The following is a 27,421-nucleotide window of genomic DNA, read 5'->3' as shown; positions in this document are numbered from 1 at the left end:
AAACGTGTTTTTCAGCCCGAAATAAACGCGTTTTCTCAACTCTTGGAATCACAGTGTAACTGACTGGCTCAGAAGAGTCCACTGAGTCAGCCCTTAACCCCAGTGTGCAGAAGTTGTCAAAACGTGTTTTTCAGCACAAATAAACACGTTTTGGCAACTTTGGTCACCAACATGTAAGTTATAGGGCAGGAACAGAACACTTTTCAAAACGTGTTTTTCAGCCCGAAATAAACGCGTTTTCTCAACCCTTGGAATCACAGTGTAACTGACTGGCTCAGAAGAGCCCACTGAGTCAGCCCTTAACCCCAGTGTGCAGAAGTTGTCAAAATGTGTTTTTCAGCACAAATAAACACGTTTTGGCAACTTTGGTCACCAACATGTAAGTTATAGGGCAGGAACAGAACATTTTTCAAAACGTGTTTTTCAGCCCGAAATAAACGCGTTTTCTCAACTCTTGGAATCACAGTGTAACTGACTGGCTCAGAAGAGCCCACTGAGTCAGCCCTTAACCCCAGTAAGCAGAAGTTGTCAAAACGTGTTTTTAAGCACAAATAAACACGTTTTGGCAACTCTGGTCACCAACATGTAAGTTATAGGGCAGGAACAGAACTCTTTTCAAAACGTGTTTTTCAGCCCGAAATAAACGCGTTTTCTCAACCCTTGGAATCACAGTGTAACTGACTGGCTCAGAAGAGCCCACTGAGTCAGCCCTTAACCCCAGTGTGCAGAAGTTGTCAAAACGTGTTTTTCAGCACAAATAAACACGTTTTGGCAACTTTGGTCACCAACATGTAAGTTATAGGGCAGGAACAGAACACTTTTCAAAACGTGTTTTTCAGCCCGAAATAAACGCGTTTTCTCAACTCTTGGAATCACAGTGTAACTGACTGGCTCAGAAGAGCCCACTGAGTCAGCCCTTAACCCCAGTAAGCAGAAGTTGTCAAAACGTGTTTTTAAGCACAAATAAACACGTTTTGGCAACTCTGGTCACCAACATGTAAGTTATAGGGCAGGAACAGAACACTTTTCAAAACGTGTTTTTCAGCCCGAAATAAACGCGTTTTCTCAACCCTTGGAATCACAGTGTAACTGACTGGCTCAGAAGAGCCCACTGAGTCAGCCCTTAACCCCAGTGTGCAGAAGTTGTCAAAACGTGTTTTTCAGCACAAATAAACACGTTTTGGCAACTTTGGTCACCAACATGTAAGTTATAGGGCAGGAACAGAACACTTTTCAAAACGTGTTTTTCAGCCGAAATAAACGCGTTTTCTCAACCCTTGGAATCACAGTGTAACTGACTGGCTCAGAAGAGCCCACTGAGTCAGCCCTTAACCCCAGTAAGCAGAAGTTGTCAAAATGTGTTTTTAAGCACAAATAAACACGTTTTGGCAACTTTGGTCACCAACATGTAAGTTATAGGGCAGGAACAGAACACTTTTCAAAACGTGTTTTTCAGCCCGAAATAAACGCGTTTTCTCAACTCCTGGAATCACAGTGTAACTGACTGGCTCAGAAGAGCCCACTGAGTCAGCCCTTAACCCCAGTGTGCAGAAGTTGTCAAAACGTGTTTTTCAGCACAAATAAACACGTTTTGGCAACTTTGGTCACCAACATGTAAGTTATAGGGCAGGAACAGAACACTTTTCAAAACGTGTTTTTCAGCCCGAAATAAACGCGTTTTCTCAACTCCTGGAAACACAGTGTAACTGACTGGCTCAGAAGAGCCCACTGAGTCAGCCCTTAACCCCAGTGTGCAGAAGTTGTCAAAACGTGTTTTTCAGCACAAATAAACACGTTTTGGCAATTTGGTCAACAACATGTAAGTTATAGGGCAGGAACAGAACACTTTTCAAAACGTGTTTTTCAGCCCGAAATAAACGCGTTTTCTCAACTCCTGGAATCACAGTGTAACTGACTGGCTCAGAAGAGCCCACTGAGTCAGCCCTTAACCCCAGTGTGCAGAAGTTGTCAAAACGTGTTTTTCAGCACAAATAAACACGTTTTGGCAACTTTGGTCACCAACATGTAAGTTATAGGGCAGGAACAGAACACTTTTCAAAACGTGTTTTTCAGCCCGAAATAAACGCGTTTTCTCAACCCTTGGAATCACAGTGTAACTGACTGGCTCAGAAGAGCCCACTGAGTCAGCCCTTAACCCCAGTGTGCAGAAGTTGTCAAAACGTGTTTTTCAGCACAAATAAACACGTTTTGGCAACTTTGGTCACCAACATGTAAGTTATAGGGCAGGAACAGAACACTTTTCAAAACGTGTTTTTCAGCCCGAAATAAACGCGTTTTCTCAACTCCTGGAAACACAGTGTAACTGACTGGCTCAGAAGAGCCCACTGAGTCAGCCCTTAACTCCAGTGTGCAGAAGTTGTCAAAACGTGTTTTTCAGCACAAATAAACACGTTTTGGCAATTTGGTCAACAACATGTAAGTTATAGGGCAGGAACAGAACACTTTTCAAAACGTGTTTTTCAGCCCGAAATAAACGCGTTTTCTCAACTCCTGGAATCACAGTGTAACTGACTGGCTCAGAAGAGCCCACTGAGTCAGCCCTTAACCCCAGTGTGCAGAAGTTGTCAAAACGTGTTTTTCAGCACAAATAAACACGTTTTGGCAACTTTGGTCACCAACATGTAAGTTATAGGGCAGGAACAGAACACTTTTCAAAACGTGTTTTTCAGCACAAATAAACGCGTTTTCTCAACCCTTGGAATCACAGTGTAACTGACTGGCTCAGAAGAGCCCACTGAGTCAGCCCTTAACCCCAGTAAGCAGAAGTTGTCAAAACGTGTTTTTAAGCACAAATAAACACGTTTTGGCAACTTTGGTCACCAACATGTAAGTTATAGGGCAGGAACAGAACACTTTTCAAAACGTGTTTTTCAGCCCGAAATAAACGCGTTTTCTCAACTCCTGGAAACACAGTGTAACTGACTGGCTCAGAAGAGCCCACTGAGTCAGACCTTAACCCCAGTGTGCAGAAGTTGTCAAAACGTGTTTTTCAGCACAAATAAACACGTTTTGGCAATTTGGTCAACAACATGTAAGTTATAGGGCAGGAACAGAACACTTTTCAAAACGTGTTTTTCAGCCCGAAATAAACGCGTTTTCTCAACTCCTGGAATCACAGTGTAACTGACTGGCTCAGAAGAGCCCACTGAGTCAGCCCTTAACCCCAGTGTGCAGAAGTTGTCAAAACGTGTTTTTCAGCACAAATAAACACGTTTTGGCAACTTTGGTCACCAACATGTAAGTTATAGGGCAGGAACAGAACACTTTTCAAAACGTGTTTTTCAGCCCGAAATAAACGCGTTTTCTCAACCCTTGGAATCACAGTGTAACTGACTGGCTCAGAAGAGCCCACTGAGTCAGCCCTTAACCCCAGTGTGCAGAAGTTGTCAAAACGTGTTTTTCAGCACAAATAAACACGTTTTGGCAACTTTGGTCACCAACATGTAAGTTATAGGGCAGGAACAGAACACTTTTCAAAACGTGTTTTTCAGCCCGAAATAAACGCGTTTTCTCAACTCCTGGAATCACAGTGTAACTGACTGGCTCAGAAGAGCCCACTGAGTCAGCCCTTAACCCCAGTGTGCAGAAGTTGTCAAAAAGTGTTTTTCAGCACAAATAAACACGTTTTGGCAACTTTGGTCAACAACATGTAAGTTATATGGTAGGAACAGAACACTTTCCAAAACGTGTTTTTCAGCCCGAAATAAACGCGTTTTCTCAACCCTTGGAATCACAGTGTAACTGACTGGCTCAGAAGAGCCCACTGAGTCAGCCCTTAACCCCAGTGTGCAGAAGTTGTCAAAACGTGTTTTTCAGCACAAATAAACACGTTTTGGCAACTTTGGTCACCAACATGTAAGTTATAGGGCAGGAACAGAACACTTTTCAAAACGTGTTTTTCAGCCCGAAATAAACGCGTTTTCTCAACTCTTGGAATCACAGTGTAACTGACTGGCTCAGAAGAGCCCACTGAGTCAGCCCTTAACCCCAGTGTGCAGAAGTTGTCAAAACGTGTTTTTCAGCACAAATAAACACGTTTTGGCAACTTTGGTCACCAACATGTAAGTTATAGGGCAGGAACAGAACACTTTTCAAAACGTGTTTTTCAGCCCGAAATAAACGCGTTTTCTCAACCCTTGGAATCACAGTGTAACTGACTGGCTCAGAAGAGCCCACTGAGTCAGCCCTTAACCCCAGTGTGCAGAAGTTGTCAAAATGTGTTTTTCAGCACAAATAAACACGTTTTGGCAACTTTGGTCACCAACATGTAAGTTATAGGGCAGGAACAGAACATTTTTCAAAACGTGTTTTTCAGCCCGAAATAAACGCGTTTTCTCAACTCTTGGAATCACAGTGTAACTGACTGGCTCAGAAGAGCCCACTGAGTCAGCCCTTAACCCCAGTAAGCAGAAGTTGTCAAAACGTGTTTTTAAGCACAAATAAACACGTTTTGGCAACTCTGGTCACCAACATGTAAGTTATAGGGCAGGAACAGAACACTTTTCAAAACGTGTTTTTCAGCCCGAAATAAACGCGTTTTCTCAACCCTTGGAATCACAGTGTAACTGACTGGCTCAGAAGAGCCCACTGAGTCAGCCCTTAACCCCAGTGTGCAGAAGTTGTCAAAACGTGTTTTTCAGCACAAATAAACACGTTTTGGCAACTTTGGTCACCAACATGTAAGTTATAGGGCAGGAACAGAACACTTTTCAAAACGTGTTTTTCAGCCCGAAATAAACGCGTTTTCTCAACCCTTGGAATCACAGTGTAACTGACTGGCTCAGAAGAGCCCACTGAGTCAGCCCTTAACCCCAGTGTGCAGAAGTTGTCAAAACGTGTTTTTCAGCACAAATAAACACGTTTTGGCAACTTTGGTCACCAACATGTAAGTTATAGGGCAGGAACAGAACACTTTTCAAAACGTGTTTTTCAGCCCGAAATAAACGCGTTTTCTCAACTCTTGGAATCACAGTGTAACTGACTGGCTCAGAAGAGCCCACTGAGTCAGCCCTTAACCCCAGTAAGCAGAAGTTGTCAAAACGTGTTTTTAAGCACAAATAAACACGTTTTGGCAACTCTGGTCACCAACATGTAAGTTATAGGGCAGGAACAGAACACTTTTCAAAACGTGTTTTTCAGCCCGAAATAAACGCGTTTTCTCAACCCTTGGAATCACAGTGTAACTGACTGGCTCAGAAGAGCCCACTGAGTCAGCCCTTAACCCCAGTGTGCAGAAGTTGTCAAAACGTGTTTTTCAGCACAAATAAACACGTTTTGGCAACTTTGGTCACCAACATGTAAGTTATAGGGCAGGAACAGAACACTTTTCAAAACGTGTTTTTCAGCCGAAATAAACGCGTTTTCTCAACCCTTGGAATCACAGTGTAACTGACTGGCTCAGAAGAGCCCACTGAGTCAGCCCTTAACCCCAGTAAGCAGAAGTTGTCAAAATGTGTTTTTAAGCACAAATAAACACGTTTTGGCAACTTTGGTCACCAACATGTAAGTTATAGGGCAGGAACAGAACACTTTTCAAAACGTGTTTTTCAGCCCGAAATAAACGCGTTTTCTCAACTCCTGGAATCACAGTGTAACTGACTGGCTCAGAAGAGCCCACTGAGTCAGCCCTTAACCCCAGTGTGCAGAAGTTGTCAAAACGTGTTTTTCAGCACAAATAAACACGTTTTGGCAACTTTGGTCACCAACATGTAAGTTATAGGGCAGGAACAGAACACTTTTCAAAACGTGTTTTTCAGCCCGAAATAAACGCGTTTTCTCAACTCCTGGAAACACAGTGTAACTGACTGGCTCAGAAGAGCCCACTGAGTCAGCCCTTAACCCCAGTGTGCAGAAGTTGTCAAAACGTGTTTTTCAGCACAAATAAACACGTTTTGGCAATTTGGTCAACAACATGTAAGTTATAGGGCAGGAACAGAACACTTTTCAAAACGTGTTTTTCAGCCCGAAATAAACGCGTTTTCTCAACTCCTGGAATCACAGTGTAACTGACTGGCTCAGAAGAGCCCACTGAGTCAGCCCTTAACCCCAGTGTGCAGAAGTTGTCAAAACGTGTTTTTCAGCACAAATAAACACGTTTTGGCAACTTTGGTCACCAACATGTAAGTTATAGGGCAGGAACAGAACACTTTTCAAAACGTGTTTTTCAGCCCGAAATAAACGCGTTTTCTCAACCCTTGGAATCACAGTGTAACTGACTGGCTCAGAAGAGCCCACTGAGTCAGCCCTTAACCCCAGTGTGCAGAAGTTGTCAAAACGTGTTTTTCAGCACAAATAAACACGTTTTGGCAACTTTGGTCACCAACATGTAAGTTATAGGGCAGGAACAGAACACTTTTCAAAACGTGTTTTTCAGCCCGAAATAAACGCGTTTTCTCAACCCTTGGAATCACAGTGTAACTGACTGGCTCAGAAGAGCCCACTGAGTCAGCCCTTAACCCCAGTGTGCAGAAGTTGTCAAAACGTGTTTTTCAGCACAAATAAACACGTTTTGGCAACTTTGGTCACCAACATGTAAGTTATAGGGCAGGAACAGAACACTTTTCAAAACGTGTTTTTCAGCCCGAAATAAACGCGTTTTCTCAACTCCTGGAAACACAGTGTAACTGACTGGCTCAGAAGAGCCCACTGAGTCAGCCCTTAACCCCAGTGTGCAGAAGTTGTCAAAACGTGTTTTTCAGCACAAATAAACACGTTTTGGCAATTTGGTCAACAACATGTAAGTTATAGGGCAGGAACAGAACACTTTTCAAAACGTGTTTTTCAGCCCGAAATAAACGCGTTTTCTCAACTCCTGGAATCACAGTGTAACTGACTGGCTCAGAAGAGCCCACTGAGTCAGCCCTTAACCCCAGTGTGCAGAAGTTGTCAAAACGTGTTTTTAAGCACAAATAAACACGTTTTGGCAACTTTGGTCACCAACATGTAAGTTATAGGGCAGGAACAGAACACTTTTCAAAACGTGTTTTTCAGCCCGAAATAAACGCGTTTTCTCAACTCCTGGAAACACAGTGTAACTGACTGGCTCAGAAGAGCCCACTGAGTCAGCCCTTAACCCCAGTGTGCAGAAGTTGTCAAAACGTGTTTTTCAGCACAAATAAACACGTTTTGGCAATTTGGTCAACAACATGTAAGTTATAGGGCAGGAACAGAACACTTTTCAAAACGTGTTTTTCAGCCCGAAATAAACGCGTTTTCTCAACTCCTGGAATCACAGTGTAACTGACTGGCTCAGAAGAGCCCACTGAGTCAGCCCTTAACCCCAGTGTGCAGAAGTTGTCAAAACGTGTTTTTCAGCACAAATAAACACGTTTTGGCAACTTTGGTCACCAACATGTAAGTTATAGGGCAGGAACAGAACACTTTTCAAAACGTGTTTTTCAGCCCGAAATAAACGCGTTTTCTCAACCCTTGGAATCACAGTGTAACTGACTGGCTCAGAAGAGCCCACTGAGTCAGCCCTTAACCCCAGTGTGCAGAAGTTGTCAAAACGTGTTTTTCAGCACAAATAAACACGTTTTGGCAACTTTGGTCACCAACATGTAAGTTATAGGGCAGGAACAGAACACTTTTCAAAACGTGTTTTTCAGCCCGAAATAAACGCGTTTTCTCAACTCCTGGAATCACAGTGTAACTGACTGGCTCAGAAGAGCCCACTGAGTCAGCCCTTAACCCCAGTGTGCAGAAGTTGTCAAAAAGTGTTTTTCAGCACAAATAAACACGTTTTGGCAACTTTGGTCAACAACATGTAAGTTATATGGTAGGAACAGAACACTTTCCAAAACGTGTTTTTCAGCCCGAAATAAACGCGTTTTCTCAACCCTTGGAATCACAGTGTAACTGACTGGCTCAGAAGAGCCCACTGAGTCAGCCCTTAACCCCAGTGTGCAGAAGTTGTCAAAACGTGTTTTTCAGCACAAATAAACACGTTTTGGCAACTTTGGTCACCAACATGTAAGTTATAGGGCAGGAACAGAACACTTTTCAAAACGTGTTTTTCAGCCCGAAATAAACGCGTTTTCTCAACTCTTGGAATCACAGTGTAACTGACTGGCTCAGAAGAGCCCACTGAGTCAGCCCTTAACCCCAGTGTGCAGAAGTTGTCAAAACGTGTTTTTCAGCACAAATAAACACGTTTTGGCAACTTTGGTCACCAACATGTAAGTTATAGGGCAGGAACAGAACACTTTTCAAAACGTGTTTTTCAGCCCGAAATAAACGCGTTTTCTCAACCCTTGGAATCACAGTGTAACTGACTGGCTCAGAAGAGCCCACTGAGTCAGCCCTTAACCCCAGTGTGCAGAAGTTGTCAAAATGTGTTTTTCAGCACAAATAAACACGTTTTGGCAACTTTGGTCACCAACATGTAAGTTATAGGGCAGGAACAGAACATTTTTCAAAACGTGTTTTTCAGCCCGAAATAAACGCGTTTTCTCAACTCTTGGAATCACAGTGTAACTGACTGGCTCAGAAGAGCCCACTGAGTCAGCCCTTAACCCCAGTAAGCAGAAGTTGTCAAAACGTGTTTTTAAGCACAAATAAACACGTTTTGGCAACTCTGGTCACCAACATGTAAGTTATAGGGCAGGAACAGAACACTTTTCAAAACGTGTTTTTCAGCCCGAAATAAACGCGTTTTCTCAACCCTTGGAATCACAGTGTAACTGACTGGCTCAGAAGAGCCCACTGAGTCAGCCCTTAACCCCAGTGTGCAGAAGTTGTCAAAACGTGTTTTTCAGCACAAATAAACACGTTTTGGCAACTTTGGTCACCAACATGTAAGTTATAGGGCAGGAACAGAACACTTTTCAAAACGTGTTTTTCAGCCCGAAATAAACGCGTTTTCTCAACTCCTGGAATCACAGTGTAACTGACTGGCTCAGAAGAGCCCACTGAGTCAGCCCTTAACCCCAGTGTGCAGAAGTTGTCAAAACGTGTTTTTCAGCACAAATAAACACGTTTTGGCAACTTTGGTCACCAACATGTAAGTTATAGGGCAGGAACAGAACACTTTTCAAAACGTGTTTTTCAGCCCGAAATAAACGCGTTTTCTCAACTCCTGGAAACACAGTGTAACTGACTGGCTCAGAAGAGCCCACTGAGTCAGCCCTTAACCCCAGTGTGCAGAAGTTGTCAAAACGTGTTTTTCAGCACAAATAAACACGTTTTGGCAATTTGGTCAACAACATGTAAGTTATAGGGCAGGAACAGAACACTTTTCAAAACGTGTTTTTCAGCCCGAAATAAACGCGTTTTCTCAACTCCTGGAATCACAGTGTAACTGACTGGCTCAGAAGAGCCCACTGAGTCAGCCCTTAACCCCAGTGTGCAGAAGTTGTCAAAACGTGTTTTTCAGCACAAATAAACACGTTTTGGCAACTTTGGTCACCAACATGTAAGTTATAGGGCAGGAACAGAACACTTTTCAAAACGTGTTTTTCAGCCCGAAATAAACGCGTTTTCTCAACCCTTGGAATCACAGTGTAACTGACTGGCTCAGAAGAGCCCACTGAGTCAGCCCTTAACCCCAGTGTGCAGAAGTTGTCAAAACGTGTTTTTCAGCACAAATAAACACGTTTTGGCAACTTTGGTCACCAACATGTAAGTTATAGGGCAGGAACAGAACACTTTTCAAAACGTGTTTTTCAGCCCGAAATAAACGCGTTTTCTCAACCCTTGGAATCACAGTGTAACTGACTGGCTCAGAAGAGCCCACTGAGTCAGCCCTTAACCCCAGTGTGCAGAAGTTGTCAAAACGTGTTTTTCAGCACAAATAAACACGTTTTGGCAACTTTGGTCACCAACATGTAAGTTATAGGGCAGGAACAGAACACTTTTCAAAACGTGTTTTTCAGCCCGAAATAAACGCGTTTTCTCAACTCCTGGAAACACAGTGTAACTGACTGGCTCAGAAGAGCCCACTGAGTCAGCCCTTAACCCCAGTGTGCAGAAGTTGTCAAAACGTGTTTTTCAGCACAAATAAACACGTTTTGGCAATTTGGTCAACAACATGTAAGTTATAGGGCAGGAACAGAACACTTTTCAAAACGTGTTTTTCAGCCCGAAATAAACGCGTTTTCTCAACTCCTGGAATCACAGTGTAACTGACTGGCTCAGAAGAGCCCACTGAGTCAGCCCTTAACCCCAGTGTGCAGAAGTTGTCAAAACGTGTTTTTCAGCACAAATAAACACGTTTTGGCAACTTTGGTCACCAACATGTAAGTTATAGGGCAGGAACAGAACACTTTTCAAAACGTGTTTTTCAGCACAAATAAACGCGTTTTCTCAACCCTTGGAATCACAGTGTAACTGACTGGCTCAGAAGAGCCCACTGAGTCAGCCCTTAACCCCAGTAAGCAGAAGTTGTCAAAACGTGTTTTTAAGCACAAATAAACACGTTTTGGCAACTTTGGTCACCAACATGTAAGTTATAGGGCAGGAACAGAACACTTTTCAAAACGTGTTTTTCAGCCCGAAATAAACGCGTTTTCTCAACTCCTGGAAACACAGTGTAACTGACTGGCTCAGAAGAGCCCACTGAGTCAGCCCTTAACCCCAGTGTGCAGAAGTTGTCAAAACGTGTTTTTCAGCACAAATAAACACGTTTTGGCAATTTGGTCAACAACATATAAGTTATAGGGCAGGAACAGAACACTTTTCAAAACGTGTTTTTCAGCCCGAAATAAACGCGTTTTCTCAACTCCTGGAATCACAGTGTAACTGACTGGCTCAGAAGAGCCCACTGAGTCAGCCCTTAACCCCAGTGTGCAGAAGTTGTCAAAACGTGTTTTTCAGCACAAATAAACACGTTTTGGCAACTTTGGTCACCAACATGTAAGTTATAGGGCAGGAACAGAACACTTTTCAAAACGTGTTTTTCAGCCCGAAATAAACGCGTTTTCTCAACCCTTGGAATCACAGTGTAACTGACTGGCTCAGAAGAGCCCACTGAGTCAGCCCTTAACCCCAGTGTGCAGAAGTTGTCAAAACGTGTTTTTCAGCACAAATAAACACGTTTTGGCAACTTTGGTCACCAACATGTAAGTTATAGGGCAGGAACAGAACACTTTTCAAAACGTGTTTTTCAGCCCGAAATAAACGCGTTTTCTCAACTCCTGGAATCACAGTGTAACTGACTGGCTCAGAAGAGCCCACTGAGTCAGCCCTTAACCCCAGTGTGCAGAAGTTGTCAAAAAGTGTTTTTCAACACAAATAAACACGTTTTGGCAACTTTGGTCAACAACATGTAAGTTATATGGTAGGAACAGAACACTTTCCAAAACGTGTTTTTCAGCCCGAAATAAACGCGTTTTCTCAACCCTTGGAATCACAGTGTAACTGACTGGCTCAGAAGAGCCCACTGAGTCAGCCCTTAACCCCAGTGTGCAGAAGTTGTCAAAACGTGTTTTTCAGCACAAATAAACACGTTTTGGCAACTTTGGTCACCAACATGTAAGTTATAGGGCAGGAACAGAACACTTTTCAAAACGTGTTTTTCAGCCCGAAATAAACGCGTTTTCTCAACCCTTGGAATCACAGTGTAACTGACTGGCTCAGAAGAGCCCACTGAGTCAGCCCTTAACCCCAGTGTGCAGAAGTTGTCAAAACGTGTTTTTCAGCACAAATAAACGCGTTTTCACAACCCTTGGAATCACAGTGTAACTGACTGGCTCAGAAGAGCCCACTGAGTCAGCCCTTAACCCCAGTAAGCAGAAGTTGTCAAAACGTGTTTTTAAGCACAAATAAACACGTTTTGGCAACTTTGGTCACCAACATGTAAGTTATAGGGCAGGAACAGAACACTTTTCAAAATGTGTTTTTCAGCCCGAAATAAACGCGTTTTCTCAACTCCTGGAAACACAGTGTAACTGACTGGCTCAGAAGAGCCCACTGAGTCAGCCCTTAACCCCAGTGTGCAGAAGTTGTCAAAACGTGTTTTTCAGCACAAATAAACACGTTTTGGCAATTTGGTCAACAACATGTAAGTTATAGGGCAGGAACAGAACACTTTTCAAAACGTGTTTTTCAGCCCGAAATAAACGCGTTTTCTCAACTCCTGGAATCACAGTGTAACTGACTGGCTCAGAAGAGCCCACTGAGTCAGCCCTTAACCCCAGTGTGCAGAAGTTGTCAAAACTTGTTTTTCAGCACAAATAAACACGTTTTGGCAACTTTGGTCACCAACATGTAAGTTATAGGGCAGGAACAGAACACTTTTCAAAACGTGTTTTTCAGCCTGAAATAAACGCGTTTTCTCAACCCTTGGAATCACAGTGTAACTGACTGGCTCAGAAGAGCCCACTGAGTCAGCCCTTAACCCCAGTGTGCAGAAGTTGTCAAAACGTGTTTTTCAGCACAAATAAACACGTTTTGGCAATTTGGTCAACAACATGTAAGATATAGGGCAGGAACAGAACACTTTTCAAAACGTGTTTTTCAGCCCGAAATAAACGCGTTTTCTCAACTCCTGGAATCACAGTGTAACTGACTGGCTCAGAAGAGCCCACTGAGTCAGCCCTTAACCCCAGTGTGCAGAAGTTGTCAAAACGTTTTTTTCAGCACAAATAAACACGTTTTGGCAACTTTGGTCACCAACATGTAAGTTATAGGGCAGGAACAGAACACTTTTCAAAACGTGTTTTTCAGCCCGAAATAAACGCGTTTTCTCAACTCCTGGAATCACAGTGTAACTGACTGGCTCAGAAGAGCCCACTGAGTCAGCCCTTAACCCCAGTGTGCAGAAGTTGTCAAAAAGTGTTTTTCAGCACAAATAAACACGTTTTGGCAACTTTGGTCAACAACATGTAAGTTATATGGTAGGAACAGAACACTTTCCAAAACGTGTTTTTCAGCCCGAAATAAACGCGTTTTCTCAACTCTTGGAATCACAGTGTAACTGACTGGCTCAGAAGAGCCCACTGAGTCAGCCCTTAACCCCAGTGTGCAGAAGTTGTCAAAACGTGTTTTTCAGCACAAATAAACACGTTTTGGCAACTTTGGTCACCAACATGTAAGTTATAGGGCAGGAACAGAACACTTTTCAAAACGTGTTTTTCAGCTCGAAATAAACGCGTTTTCTCAACTCCTGGAATCACAGTGTAACTGACTGGCTCAGAAGAGCCCACTGAGTCAGCCCTTAACCCCAGTGTGCAGAAGTTGTCAAAACGTGTTTTTCAGCACAAATAAACACGTTTTGGCAACTTTGGTCACCAACATGTAAGTTATAGGGCAGGAACAGAACACTTTTCAAAACGTGTTTTTCAGCCCGAAATAAACGCGTTTTCTCAACTCCTGGAATCACAGTGTAACTGACTGGCTCAGAAGAGCCCACTGAGTCAGCCCTTAACCCCAGTGTGCAGAAGTTGTCAAAAAGTGTTTTTCAGCACAAATAAACACGTTTTGGCAACTTTGGTCAACAACATGTAAGTTATATGGTAGGAACAGAACACTTTTCAAAACGTGTTTTTCAGCCCGAAATAAACGCGTTTTCTCAACTCTTGGAATGACAGTGTAACTGACTGGCTCAGAAGAGCCCACTGAGTCAGCCCTTAACCCCAGTGTGCAGAAGTTGTCAAAACGTGTTTTTCAGCACAAATAAACGCGTTTTCTCAACCCTTGGAATCACAGTGTAACTGACTGGCTCAGAAGAGCCCACTGAGTCAGCCCTTAACCCCAGTGTGCAGAAGTTGTCAAAAAGTGTTTTTCAGCACAAATAAACACGTTTTGGCAACTTTGGTCAACAACATGTAAGTTATGTGGTAGGAACAGAACACTTTCCAAAACGTGTTTTTCAGCCCGAAATAAACGCGTTTTCTCAACTCTTGGAATCACAGTGTAACTGACTGGCTCAGAAGAGCCCACTGAGTCAGCCCTTAACCCCAGTGTGCAGAAGTTGTCAAAACGTGTTTTTCAGCACAAATAAACACGTTTTGGCAACTTTGGTCACCAACATGTAAGTTATAGGGCAGGAACAGAACACTTTTCAAAACGTGTTTTTCAGCCCGAAATAAACGCGTTTTCTCAACCCTTGGAATCACAGTGTAACTGACTGGCTCAGAAGAGCCCACTGAGTCAGCCCTTAACCCCAGTGTGCAGAAGTTGTCAAAACGTGTTTTTCAGCACAAATAAACGCGTTTTCACAACCCTTGGAATCACAGTGTAACTGATTGGCTCAGAAGAGCCCACTGAGTCAGCCCTTAACCCCAGTAAGCAGAAGTTGTCAAAACGTGTTTTTAAGCACAAATAAACACGTTTTGGCAACTTTGGTCACCAACATGTAAGTTATAGGGCAGGAACAGAACACTTTTCAAAACGTGTTTTTCAGCCCGAAATAAACGCGTTTTCTCAACTCCTGGAATCACAGTGTAACTGACTGGCTCAGAAGAGCCCACTGAGTCAGCCCTTAACCCCAGTGTGCAGAAGTTGTCAAAACTTGTTTTTAAGCACAAATAAACACGTTTTGGCAACTTTGGTCACCAACATGTAAGTTATAGGGCAGGAACAGAACACTTTTCAAAACGTGTTTTTCAGCCCGAAATAAACGCGTTTTCTCAACCCTTGGAATCACAGTGTAACTGACTGGCTCAGAAGAGCCCACTGAGTCAGCCCTTAACCCCAGTGTGCAGAAGTTGTCAAAACGTGTTTTTCAGCACAAATAAACACGTTTTGGCAACTTTGGTCACCAACATGTAAGTTATAGGGCAGGAACAGAACACTTTTCAAAACGTGTTTTTCAGCCCGAAATAAACGCGTTTTCTCAACTCCTGGAATCACAGTGTAACTGACTGGCTCAGAAGAGCCCACTGAGTCAGCCCTTAACCCCAGTGTGCAGAAGTTGTCAAAACTTGTTTTTAAGCACAAATAAACACGTTTTGGCAACTTTGGTCACCAACATGTAAGTTATAGGGCAGGAACAGAACACTTTTCAAAACGTGTTTTTCAGCCCGAAATAAACGCGTTTTCTCAACCCTTGGAATCACAGTGTAACTGACTGGCTCAGAAGAGCCCACTGAGTCAGCCCTTAACCCCAGTGTGCAGAAGTTGTCAAAACGTGTTTTTCAGCACAAATAAACACGTTTTGGCAACTTTGGTCACCAACATGTAAGTTATAGGGCAGGAACAGAACACTTTTCAAAACGTGTTTTTCAGCCCGAAATAAACGCGTTTTCTCAACTCCTGGAATCACAGTGTAACTGACTGGCTCAGAAGAGCCCACTGAGTCAGCCCTTAACCCCAGTGTGCAGAAGTTGTCAAAAAGTGTTTTTCAGCACAAATAAACACGTTTTGGCAACTTTGGTCAACAACATGTAAGTTATATGGTAGGAACAGAACACTTTTCAAAACGTGTTTTTCAGCCCGAAATAAACGCGTTTTCTCAACTCTTGGAATGACAGTGTAACTGACTGGCTCAGAAGAGCCCACTGAGTCAGCCCTTAACCCCAGTGTGCAGAAGTTGTCAAAACGTGTTTTTCAGCACAAATAAACGCGTTTTCTCAACCCTTGGAATCACAGTGTAACTGACTGGCTCAGAAGAGCCCACTGAGTCAGCCCTTAACCCCAGTAAGCAGAAGTTGTCAAAACGTGTTTTTAAGCACAAATAAACACGTTTTGGCAACTTTGGTCACCAACATGTAAGTTATAGGGCAGGAACAGAACACTTTTCAAAACGTGTTTTTCAGCCCGAAATAAACGCGTTTTCTCAACTCCTGGAAACACAGTGTAACTGACTGGCTCAGAAGAGCCCACTGAGTCAGCCCTTAACCCCAGTGTGCAGAAGTTGTCAAAACGTGTTTTTCAGCACAAATAAACACGTTTTGGCAATTTGGTCAACAACATGTAAGTTATAGGGCAGGAACAGAACACTTTTCAAAACGTGTTTTTCAGCCCGAAATAAACGCGTTTTCTCAACTCCTGGAATCACAGTGTAACTGACTGGCTCAGAAGAGCCCACTGAGTCAGCCCTTAACCCCAGTGTGCAGAAGTTGTCAAAACGTGTTTTTCAGCACAAATAAACACGTTTTGGCAACTTTGGTCACCAACATGTAAGTTATAGGGCAGGAACAGAACACTTTTCAAAACGTGTTTTTCAGCCCGAAATAAACGCGTTTTCTCAACTCCTGGAATCACAGTGTAACTGACTGGCTCAGAAGAGCCCACTGAGTCAGCCCTTAACCCCAGTGTGCAGAAGTTGTCAAAAAGTGTTTTTCAGCACAAATAAACACGTTTTGGCAACTTTGGTCAACAACATGTAAGTTATATGGTAGGAACAGAACACTTTTCAAAACGTGTTTTTCAGCCCGAAATAAACGCGTTTTCTCAACTCTTGGAATCACAGTGTAACTGACTGGCTCAGAAGAGCCCACTGAGTCAGCCCTTAACCCCAGTGTGCAGAAGTTGTCAAAACTTTTTTTTCAGCACAAATAAACACGTTTTGGCAACTTTGGTCAACAACATGTAAGTTATAGGGCAGGAACAGAACACTTTTCAAAACGTGTTTTTCAGCCCGAAATAAACGTGTTTTCTCAACCCTTGGAATCACAGTGTAACTGACTGGCTCAGAAGAGCCCACTGAGTCAGCCCTTAACCCCAGTGTGCATAAGTTGTCAAAACGTGTTTTTCAGCACAAATAAACACGTTTTGGCAACTTTGGTCACCAACATGTAAGTTATAGGGCAGGAACAGAACACTTTTCAAAACGTGTTTTTCAGCCCGAAATAAACGCGTTTTCTCAACTCCTGGAATCACAGTGTAACTGACTGGCTCAGAAGAGCCCACTGAGTCAGCCCTTAACCCCAGTAAGCAGAAGTTGTCAAAACGTGTTTTTCAGCACAAATAAACACATTTTGGCAACTTTGGTCACCAACATGTAAGTTATAGGGCAGGAACAGAACACTTTTCAAAACGTGTTTTTCATCCCGAAATAAACGCGTTTTCTCAACTCCTGGAATCACAGTGTAACTGACTGGCTCAGAAGAGCCCACTGAGTCAGCCCTTAACCCCAGTGTGCAGAAGTTGTCAAAACGTGTTTTTCAGCACAAATAAACACGGTTTGGCAACTTTGGTCACCAACATGTAAGTTATAGGGCAGGAACAGAACACTTTTCAAAACGTGTTTTTCAGCCCGAAATAAACGCGTTTTCTCAACCCTTGGAATCACAGTGTAACTGACTGGCTCAGAAGAGCCCACTGAGTCAGCCCTTAACCCCAGTGTGCAGAAGTTGTCAAAACGTGTTTTTCAGCACAAATAAACACGTTTTGGCAACTTTGGTCACCAACATGTAAGTTATAGGGCAGGAACAGAACACTTTTCAAAACGTGTTTTTCAGCCCGAAATAAACGCGTTTTCTCAACTCCTGGAATCACAGTGTAACTGACTGGCTCAGAAGAGCCCACTGAGTCAGCCCTTAACCCCAGTGTGCAGAAGTTGTCAAAAAGTGTTTTTCAGCACAAATAAACACGTTTTGGCAACTTTGGTCAACAACATGTAAGTTATATGGTAGGAACAGAACACTTTTCAAAACGTGTTTTTCAGCCCGAAATAAACGCGTTTTCTCAACTCTTGGAATCACAGTGTAACTGACTGGCTCAGAAGAGCCCACTGAGTCAGCCCTTAACCCCAGTGTGCAGAAGTTGTCAAAACTTTTTTTTCAGCACAAATAAACACGTTTTGGCAACTTTGGTCAACAACATGTAAGTTATAGGGCAGGAACAGAACACTTTTCAAAACGTGTTTTTCAGCCCGAAATAAACGTGTTTTCTCAACCCTTGGAATCACAGTGTAACTGACTGGCTCAGAAGAGCCCACTGAGTCAGCCCTTAACCCCAGTGTGCATAAGTTGTCAAAACGTGTTTTTCAGCACAAATAAACACGTTTTGGCAACTTTGGTCACCAACATGTAAGTTATAGGGCAGGAACAGAACACTTTTCAAAACGTGTTTTTCAGCCCGAAATAAACGCGTTTTCTCAACTCCTGGAATCACAGTGTAACTGACTGGCTCAGAAGAGCCCACTGAGTCAGCCCTTAACCCCAGTAAGCAGAAGTTGTCAAAACGTGTTTTTCAGCACAAATAAACACATTTTGGCAACTTTGGTCACCAACATGTAAGTTATAGGGCAGGAACAGAACACTTTTCAAAACGTGTTTTTCATCCCGAAATAAACGCGTTTTCTCAACTCCTGGAATCACAGTGTAACTGACTGGCTCAGAAGAGCCCACTGAGTCAGCCCTTAACCCCAGTGTGCAGAAGTTGTCAAAACGTGTTTTTCAGCACAAATAAACACGGTTTGGCAACTTTGGTCACCAACATGTAAGTTATAGGGCAGGAACAGAACACTTTTCAAAACGTGTTTTTCAGCCCGAAATAAACGCGTTTTCTCAACCCTTGGAATCACAGTGTAACTGACTGGCTCAGAAGAGCCCACTGAGTCAGCCCTTAACCCCAGTGTGCAGAAGTTGTCAAAACGTGTTTTTCAGCACAAATAAACGCGTTTTCTCAACCCTTGGAATCACAGTGTAACTGACTGGCTCAGAAGAGCCCACTGAGTCAGCCCTTAACCCCAGTGTGCAGAAGTTGTCAAAACGTGTTTTTCAGCACAAATAAACACGTTTTGGCAATTTGGTCAACAACATGTAAGTTATAGGGCAGGAACAGAACACTTTTCAAAACGTGTTTTTCAGCCCGAAATAAACGCGTTTTCTCAACTCCTGGAATCACAGTGTAACTGACTGGCTCAGAAGAGCCCACTGAGTCAGCCCTTAACCCCAGTGTGCAGAAGTTGTCAAAACGTGTTTTTCAGCACAAATAAACACGTTTTGGCAACTTTGGTCACCAACATGTAAGTTATAGGGCAGGAACAGAACACTTTTCAAAACGTGTTTTTCAGCCCGAAATAAACGCGTTTTCTCAACCCTTGGAATCACAGTGTAACTGACTGGCTCAGAAGAGCCCACTGAGTCAGCCCTTAACCCCAGTGTGCAGAAGTTGTCAAAACGTGTTTTTCAGCACAAATAAACGCGTTTTCTCAACCCTTGGAATCACAGTGTAACTGACTGGCTCAGAAGAGCCCACTGAGTCAGCCCTTAACCCCAGTGTGCAGAAGTTGTCAAAACGTGTTTTTCAGCACAAATAAATACGTTTTGGCAATTTGGTCAACAACATGTAAGTTATAGGGCAGGAACAGAACACTTTTCAAAACGTGTTTTTCAGCCCGAAATAAACGCGTTTTCTCAACTCCTGGAATCACAGTGTAACTGACTGGCTCAGAAGAGCCCACTGAGTCAGCCCTTAACCCCAGTGTGCAGAAGTTGTCAAAACGTGTTTTTCAGCACAAATAAACACGTTTTGGCAACTTTGGTCACCAACATGTAAGTTATAGGGCAGGAACAGAACACTTTTCAAAACGTGTTTTTCAGCCCGAAATAAACGCGTTTTCTCAACCCTTGGAATCACAGTGTAACTGACAGGCTCAGAAGAGCCCACTGAGTCAGCCCTTAACCCCAGTGTGCAGAAGTTGTCAAAACGTGTTTTTCAGCACAAATAAACACGTTTTGGCAACTTTGGTCACCAACATGTAAGTTATAGGGCAGGAACAGAACACTTTTCAAAACGTGTTTTTCAGCCCGAAATAAACGCGTTTTCTCAACTCCTGGAATCACAGTGTAACTGACTGGCTCAGAAGAGCCCACTGAGTCAGACCTTAACCCCAGTGTGCAGAAGTTGTCAAAAAGTGTTTTTCAGCACAAATAAACACGTTTTGGCAACTTTGGTCAACAACATGTAAGTTATATGGTAGGAACAGAACACTTTTCAAAACGTGTTTTTCAGCCCGAAATAAACGCGTTTTCTCAACTCTTGGAATCACAGTGTAACTGACTGGCTCAGAAGAGCCCACTGAGTCAGCCCTTAACCCCAGTGTGCAGAAGTTGTCAAAACGTGTTTTTCAGCACAAATAAACACGTTTTGGCAATTTGGTCAACAACATGTAAGTTATAGGGCAGGAACAGAACACTTTTCAAAACGTGTTTTTCAGCCCGAAATAAACGCGTTTTCTCAACTCCTGGAATCACAGTGTAACTGACTGGCTCAGAAGAGCCCACTGAGTCAGCCCTTAACCCCAGTGTGCAGAAGTTGTCAAAACGTGTTTTTCAGCACAAATAAACACGTTTTGGCAACTTTGGTCACCGACATGTAAGTTATGGGGCAGGAACAGAACACTTTTCAAAACGTGTTTTTCAGCCCGAAATAAACGCGTTTTCTCAACCCTTGGAATCACAGTGTAACTGACTGGCTCAGAAGAGCCCACTGAGTCAGCCCTTAACCCCAGTGTGCAGAAGTTGTCAAAACGTGTTTTTCAGCACAAATAAACACGTTTTGGCAACTTTGGTCACCAACATGTAAGTTATAGGGCAGGAACAGAACACTTTTCAAAACGTGTTTTTCAGCCCGAAATAAACGCGTTTTCTCAACTCCTGGAATCACAGTGTAACTGACTGGCTCAGAAGAGCCCACTGAGTCAGCCCTTAACCCCAGTGTGCAGAAGTTGTCAAAAAGTGTTTTTCAGCACAAATAAACACGTTTTGGCAACTTTGGTCAACAACATGTAAGTTATATGGTAGGAACAGAACACTTTTCAAAACGTGTTTTTCAGCCCGAAATAAACGCGTTTTCTCAACTCTTGGAATCACAGTGTAACTGACTGGCTCAGAAGAGCCCACTGAGTCAGCCCTTAACCCCAGTGTGCAGAAGTTGTCAAAACGTGTTTTTCAGCACAAATAAACACGTTTTGGCAACTTTGGTCAACAACATGTAAGTTATAGGGCAGGAACAGAACACTTTTCAAAACGTGTTTTTCAGCCCGAAATAAACGTGTTTTCTCAACCCTTGGAATCACAGTGTAACTGACTGGCTCAGAAGAGCCCACTGAGTCAGCCCTTAACCCCAGTGTGCAGAAGTTGTCAAAACGTGTTTTTCAGCACAAATAAACACGTTTTGGCAACTTTGGTCAACAACATGTAAGTTATAGGGCAGGAACAGAACACTTTTCAAAACGTGTTTTTCAGCCCGAAATAAACGCGTTTTCTCAACTCCTGGAATCACAGTGTAACTGACTGGCTCAGAAGAGCCCACTGAGTCAGACCTTAACCCCAGTGTGCAGAAGTTGTCAAAAAGTGTTTTTCAGCACTAATAAACACGTTTTGGCAACTTTGGTCAACAACATGTAAGTTATATGGTAGGAACAGAACACTTTTCAAAACGTGTTTTTCAGCCCGAAATAAACGCGTTTTCTCAACTCTTGGAATCACAGTGTAACTGACTGGCTCAGAAGAGCCCACTGAGTCAGCCCTTAACCCCAGTGTGCAGAAGTTGTCAAAACGTGTTTTTCAGCACAAATAAACACGTTTTGGCAATTTGGTCAACAACATGTAAGTTATAGGGCAGGAACAGAACACTTTTCAAAACGTGTTTTTCAGCCCGAAATAAACGCGTTTTCTCAACTCCTGGAATCACAGTGTAACTGACTGGCTCAGAAGAGCCCACTGAGTCAGCCCTTAACCCCAGTGTGCAGAAGTTGTCAAAACGTTTTTTTCAGCACAAATAAACACGTTTTGGCAACTTTGGTCACCGACATGTAAGTTATGGGGCAGGAACAGAACACTTTTCAAAACGTGTTTTTCAGCCCGAAATAAACGCGTTTTCTCAACCCTTGGAATCACAGTGTAACTGACTGGCTCAGAAGAGCCCACTGAGTCAGCCCTTAACCCCAGTGTGCAGAAGTTGTCAAAACGTGTTTTTCAGCACAAATAAACACGTTTTGGCAACTTTGGTCACCAACATGTAAGTTATAGGGCAGGAACAGAACACTTTTCAAAACGTGTTTTTCAGCCCGAAATAAACGCGTTTTCTCAACTCCTGGAATCACAGTGTAACTGACTGGCTCAGAAGAGCCCACTGAGTCAGCCCTTAACCCCAGTGTGCAGAAGTTGTCAAAACATGTTTTTCAGCACAAATAAACACGTTTTGGCAACTTTGGTCAACAACATGTAAGTTATAGGGCAGGTACAGAACACTTTTCAAAACGTGTTTTTCAGCCCGAAATAAACGTGTTTTCTCAACCCTTGGAATCACAGTGTAACTGACTGGCTCAGAAGAGCCCACTGAGTCAGCCCTTAACCCCAGTGTGCAGAAGTTGTCAAAACGTGTTTTTCAGCACAAATAAACACGTTTTGGCAACTTTGGTCAACAACATGTAAGTTATAGGGCAGGAACAGAACACTTTTCAAAACGTGTTTTTCAGCCCGAAATAAACGCGTTTTCTCAACCCTTGGAATCACAGTGTAACTGACTGGCTCAGAAGAGCCCACTGAGTCAGCCCTTAACCCCAGTGTGCAGAAGTTGTCAAAACGTGTTTTTCAGCACAAATAAACACGTTTTGGCAACTTTGGTCACCAACATGTAAGTTATAGGGCAGGAACAGAACACTTTTCAAAACGTGTTTTTCATCCCGAAATAAACGCGTTTTCTCAACTCCTGGAATCACAGTGTAACTGACTGGCTCAGAAGAGCCCACTGAGTCAGCCCTTAACCCCAGTGTGCAGAAGTTGTCAAAACGTGTTTTTCAGCACAAATAAACACGGTTTGGCAACTTTGGTCACCAACATGTAAGTTATAGGGCAGGAACAGAACACTTTTCAAAACGTGTTTTTCAGCCCGAAATAAACGCGTTTTCTCAACCCTTGGAATCACAGTGTAACTGACTGGCTCAGAAGAGCCCACTGAGTCAGCCCTTAACCCCAGTGTGCAGAAGTTGTCAAAACGTGTTTTTCAGCACAAATAAACGCGTTTTCTCAACCCTTGGAATCACAGTGTAACTGACTGGCTCAGAAGAGCCCACTGAGTCAGCACTTAACCCCAGTAAGCAGAAGTTGTCAAAACGTGTTTTTAAGCACAAATAAACACGTTTTGGCAACTTTGGTCACCAACATGTAAGTTATAGGGCAGGAACAGAACACTTTTCAAAACGTGTTTTTCAGCCCGAAATAAACGCGTTTTCTCAACTCCTGGAAACACAGTGTAACTGACTGGCTCAGAAGAGCCCACTGAGTCAGCCCTTAACCCCAGTGTGCAGAAGTTGTCAAAACGTGTTTTTCAGCACAAATAAACACGTTTTGGCAATTTGGTCAACAACATGTAAGTTATAGGGCAGGAACAGAACACTTTTCAAAACGTGTTTTTCAGCCCGAAATAAACGCGTTTTCTCAACTCCTGGAATCACAGTGTAACTGACTGGCTTAGAAGAGCCCACTGAGTCAGCCCTTAACCCCAGTGTGCAGAAGTTGTCAAAACGTGTTTTTCAGCACAAATAAACACGTTTTGGCAACTTTGGTCACCAACATGTAAGTTATAGGGCAGGAACAGAACACTTTTCAAAACGTGTTTTAAGCCCGAAATAAACGCGTTTTCTCAACCCTTGGAATCACAGTGTAACTGACTGGCTCAGAAGAGCCCACTGAGTCAGCCCTTAACCCCAGTGTGCAGAAGTTGTCAAAACGTGTTTTTCAGCACAAATAAACACGTTTTGGCAACTTTGGTCACCAACATGTAAGTTATAGGGCAGGAACAGAACACTTTTCAAAACGTGTTTTTCAGCCCGAAATAAACGCGTTTTCTCAACTCCTGGAATCACAGTGTAACTGACTGGCTCAGAAGAGCCCACTGAGTCAGACCTTAACCCCAGTGTGCAGAAGTTGTCAAAAAGTGTTTTTCAGCACAAATAAACACGTTTTGGCAACTTTGGTCAACAACATGTAAGTTATATGGTAGGAACAGAACACTTTTCAAAACGTGTTTTTCAGCCCGAAATAAACGCGTTTTCTCAACTCTTGGAATCACAGTGTAACTGACTGGCTCAGAAGAGCCCACTGAGTCAGCCCTTAACCCCAGTGTGCAGAAGTTGTCAAAACGTGTTTTTCAGCACAAATAAACACGTTTTGGCAATTTGGTCAACAACATGTAAGTTATAGGGCAGGAACAGAACACTTTTCAAAACGTGTTTTTCAGCCCGAAATAAACGCGTTTTCTCAACTCCTGGAATCACAGTGTAACTGACTGGCTCAGAAGAGCCCACTGAGTCAGCCCTTAACCCCAGTGTGCAGAAGTTGTCAAAACGTGTTTTTCAGCACAAATAAACACGTTTTGGCAACTTTGGTCACCGACATGTAAGTTATGGGGCAGGAACAGAACACTTTTCAAAACGTGTTTTTCAGCCCGAAATAAACGCGTTTTCTCAACCCTTGGAATCACAGTGTAACTGACTGGCTCAGAAGAGCCCACTGAGTCAGCCCTTAACCCCAGTGTGCAGAAGTTGTCAAAACGTGTTTTTCAGCACAAATAAACACGTTTTGGCAACTTTGGTCACCAACATGTAAGTTATAGGGCAGGAACAGAACACTTTTCAAAACGTGTTTTTCAGCCCGAAATAAACGCGTTTTCTCAACTCCTGGAATCACAGTGTAACTGACTGGCTCAGAAGAGCCCACTGAGTCAGCCCTTAACCCCAGTGTGCAGAAGTTGTCAAAAAGTGTTTTTCAGCACAAATAAACACGTTTTGGCAACTTTGGTCAACAACATGTAAGTTATATGGTAGGAACAGAACACTTTTCAAAACGTGTTTTTCAGCCCGAAATAAACGCGTTTTCTCAACTCTTGGAATCACAGTGTAACTGACTGGCTCAGAAGAGCCCACTGAGTCAGCCCTTAACCCCAGTGTGCAGAAGTTGTCAAAACGTGTTTTTCAGCACAAATAAACACGTTTTGGCAACTTTGGTCAACAACATGTAAGTTATAGGGCAGGAACAGAACACTTTTCAAAACGTGTTTTTCAGCCCGAAATAAACGTGTTTTCTCAACCCTTGGAATCACAGTGTAACTGACTGGCTCAGAAGAGCCCACTGAGTCAGCCCTTAACCCCAGTGTGCAGAAGTTGTCAAAACGTGTTTTTCAGCACAAATAAACACGTTTTGGCAACTTTGGTCAACAACATGTAAGTTATATGGTAGGAACAGAACACTTTTCAAAACGTGTTTTTCAGCCCGAAATAAACGCGTTTTCTCAACTCTTGGAATCACAGTGTAACTGACTGGCTCAGAAGAGCCCACTGAGTCAGCCCTTAACCCCAGTGTGCAGAAGTTGTCAAAACGTGTTTTTCAGCACAAATAAACACGTTTTGGCAATTTGGTCAACAACATGTAAGTTATAGGGCAGGAACAGAACACTTTTCAAAACGTGTTTTTCAGCCCGAAATAAACGCGTTTTCTCAACTCCTGGAATCACAGTGTAACTGACTGGCTCAGAAGAGCCCACTGAGTCAGCCCTTAACCCCAGTGTGCAGAAGTTGTCAAAACGTGTTTTTCAGCACAAATAAACACGTTTTGGCAACTTTGGTCACCGACATGTAAGTTATGGGGCAGGAACAGAACACTTTTCAAAACGTGTTTTTCAGCCCGAAATAAACGCGTTTTCTCAACCCTTGGAATCACAGTGTAACTGACTGGCTCAGAAGAGCCCACTGAGTCAGCCCTTAACCCCAGTGTGCAGAAGTTGTCAAAACGTGTTTTTCAGCACAAATAAACACGTTTTGGCAACTTTGGTCACCGACATGTAAGTTATAGGGCAGGAACAGAACACTTTTCAAAACGTGTTTTTCAGCCCGAAATAAACGCGTTTTCTCAACTCCTGGAATCACAGTGTAACTGACTGGCTCAGAAGAGCCCACTGAGTCAGCCCTTAACCCCAGTGTGCAGAAGTTGTCAAAACGTGTTTTTCAGCACAAATAAACACGTTTTGGCAACTTTGGTCAACAACATGTAAGTTATAGGGCAGGAACAGAACACTTTTCAAAACGTGTTTTTCAGCCCGAAATAAACGTGTTTTCTCAACCCTTGGAATCACAGTGTAACTGACTGGCTCAGAAGAGCCCACTGAGTCAGCCCTTAACCCCAGTGTGCAGAAGTTGTCAAAACGTGTTTTTCAGCACAAATAAACACGTTTTGGCAACTTTGGTCACCAACATGTAAGTTATAGGGCAGGAACAGAACACTTTTCAAAACGTGTTTTTCAGCCCGAAATAAACGCGTTTTCTCAACTCCTGGAATCACAGTGTAACTGACTGGCTCAGAAGAGCCCACTGAGTCAGCCCTTAACCCCAGTGTGCAGAAGATGTCAAAAAGTGTTTTTCAGCACAAATAAACACGTTTTGGCAACTTTGGTCAACAACATGTAAGTTATATGGTAGGAACAGAACACTTTCCAAAACGTGTTTTTCAGCCCGAAATAAACGCGTTTTCTCAACTCTTGGAATCACAGTGTAACTGACTGGCTCAGAAGAGCCCACTGAGTCAGCCCTTAACCCGAGTGTGCAGAAGTTGTCAAAACGTGTTTTTCAGCACAAATAAACACGTTTTGGCAACTTTGGTCACCAACATGTAAGTTATAGGGCAGGAACAGAACACTTTTCAAAACGTGTTTTTCAGCCCGAAATAAACGCGTTTTCTCAACTCCTGGAATCACAGTGTAACTGACTGGCTCAGAAGAGCCCACTGAGTCAGCCCTTAACCCCAGTGTGCAGAAGTTGTCAAAACGTGTTTTTCAGCACAAATAAACACGTTTTGGCAACTTTGGTCACCGACATGTAAGTTATGGGGCAGGAACAGAACACTTTTCAAAACGTGTTTTTCAGCCCGAAATAAACGCGTTTTCTCAACCCTTGGAATCACAGTGTAACTGACTGGCTCAGAAGAGCCCACTGAGTCAGCCCTTAACCCCAGTGTGCAGAAGTTGTCAAAACGTGTTTTTCAGCACAAATAAACACGTTTTGGCAACTTTGGTCAACAACATGTAAGTTATAGGGCAGGAACAGAACACTTTTCAAAACGTGTTTTTCAGCCCGAAATAAACGTGTTTTCTCAACCCTTGGAATCACAGTGTAACTGACTGGCTCAGAAGAGCCCACTGAGTCAGCCCTTAACCCCAGTGTGCAGAAGTTGTCAAAACGTGTTTTTCAGCACAAATAAACACGTTTTGGCAACTTTGGTCAACAACATGTAAGTTATAGGGCAGGAACAGAACACTTTTCAAAACGTGTTTTTCAGCCCGAAATAAACGCGTTTTCTCAACCCTTGGAATCACAGTGTAACTGACTGGCTCAGAAGAGCCCACTGAGTCAGCCCTTAACCCCAGTGTGCAGAAGTTGTCAAAACGTGTTTTTCAGCACAAATAAACACGTTTTGGCAACTTTGGTCACCAACATGTAAGTTATAGGGCAGGAACAGAACACTTTTCAAAACGTGTTTTTCAGCCCGAAATAAACGCGTTTTCTCAACCCTTG

This window comes from Lepisosteus platostomus, chromosome 10 (genome assembly GCF_059453375.1).
Source record: "Lepisosteus platostomus isolate fLepPlt1 chromosome 10, fLepPlt1.hap1, whole genome shotgun sequence".
Lineage (NCBI taxonomy): Eukaryota > Metazoa > Chordata > Actinopteri > Semionotiformes > Lepisosteidae > Lepisosteus > Lepisosteus platostomus.
Note: the sequence above shows the minus strand (reverse complement) of the source record.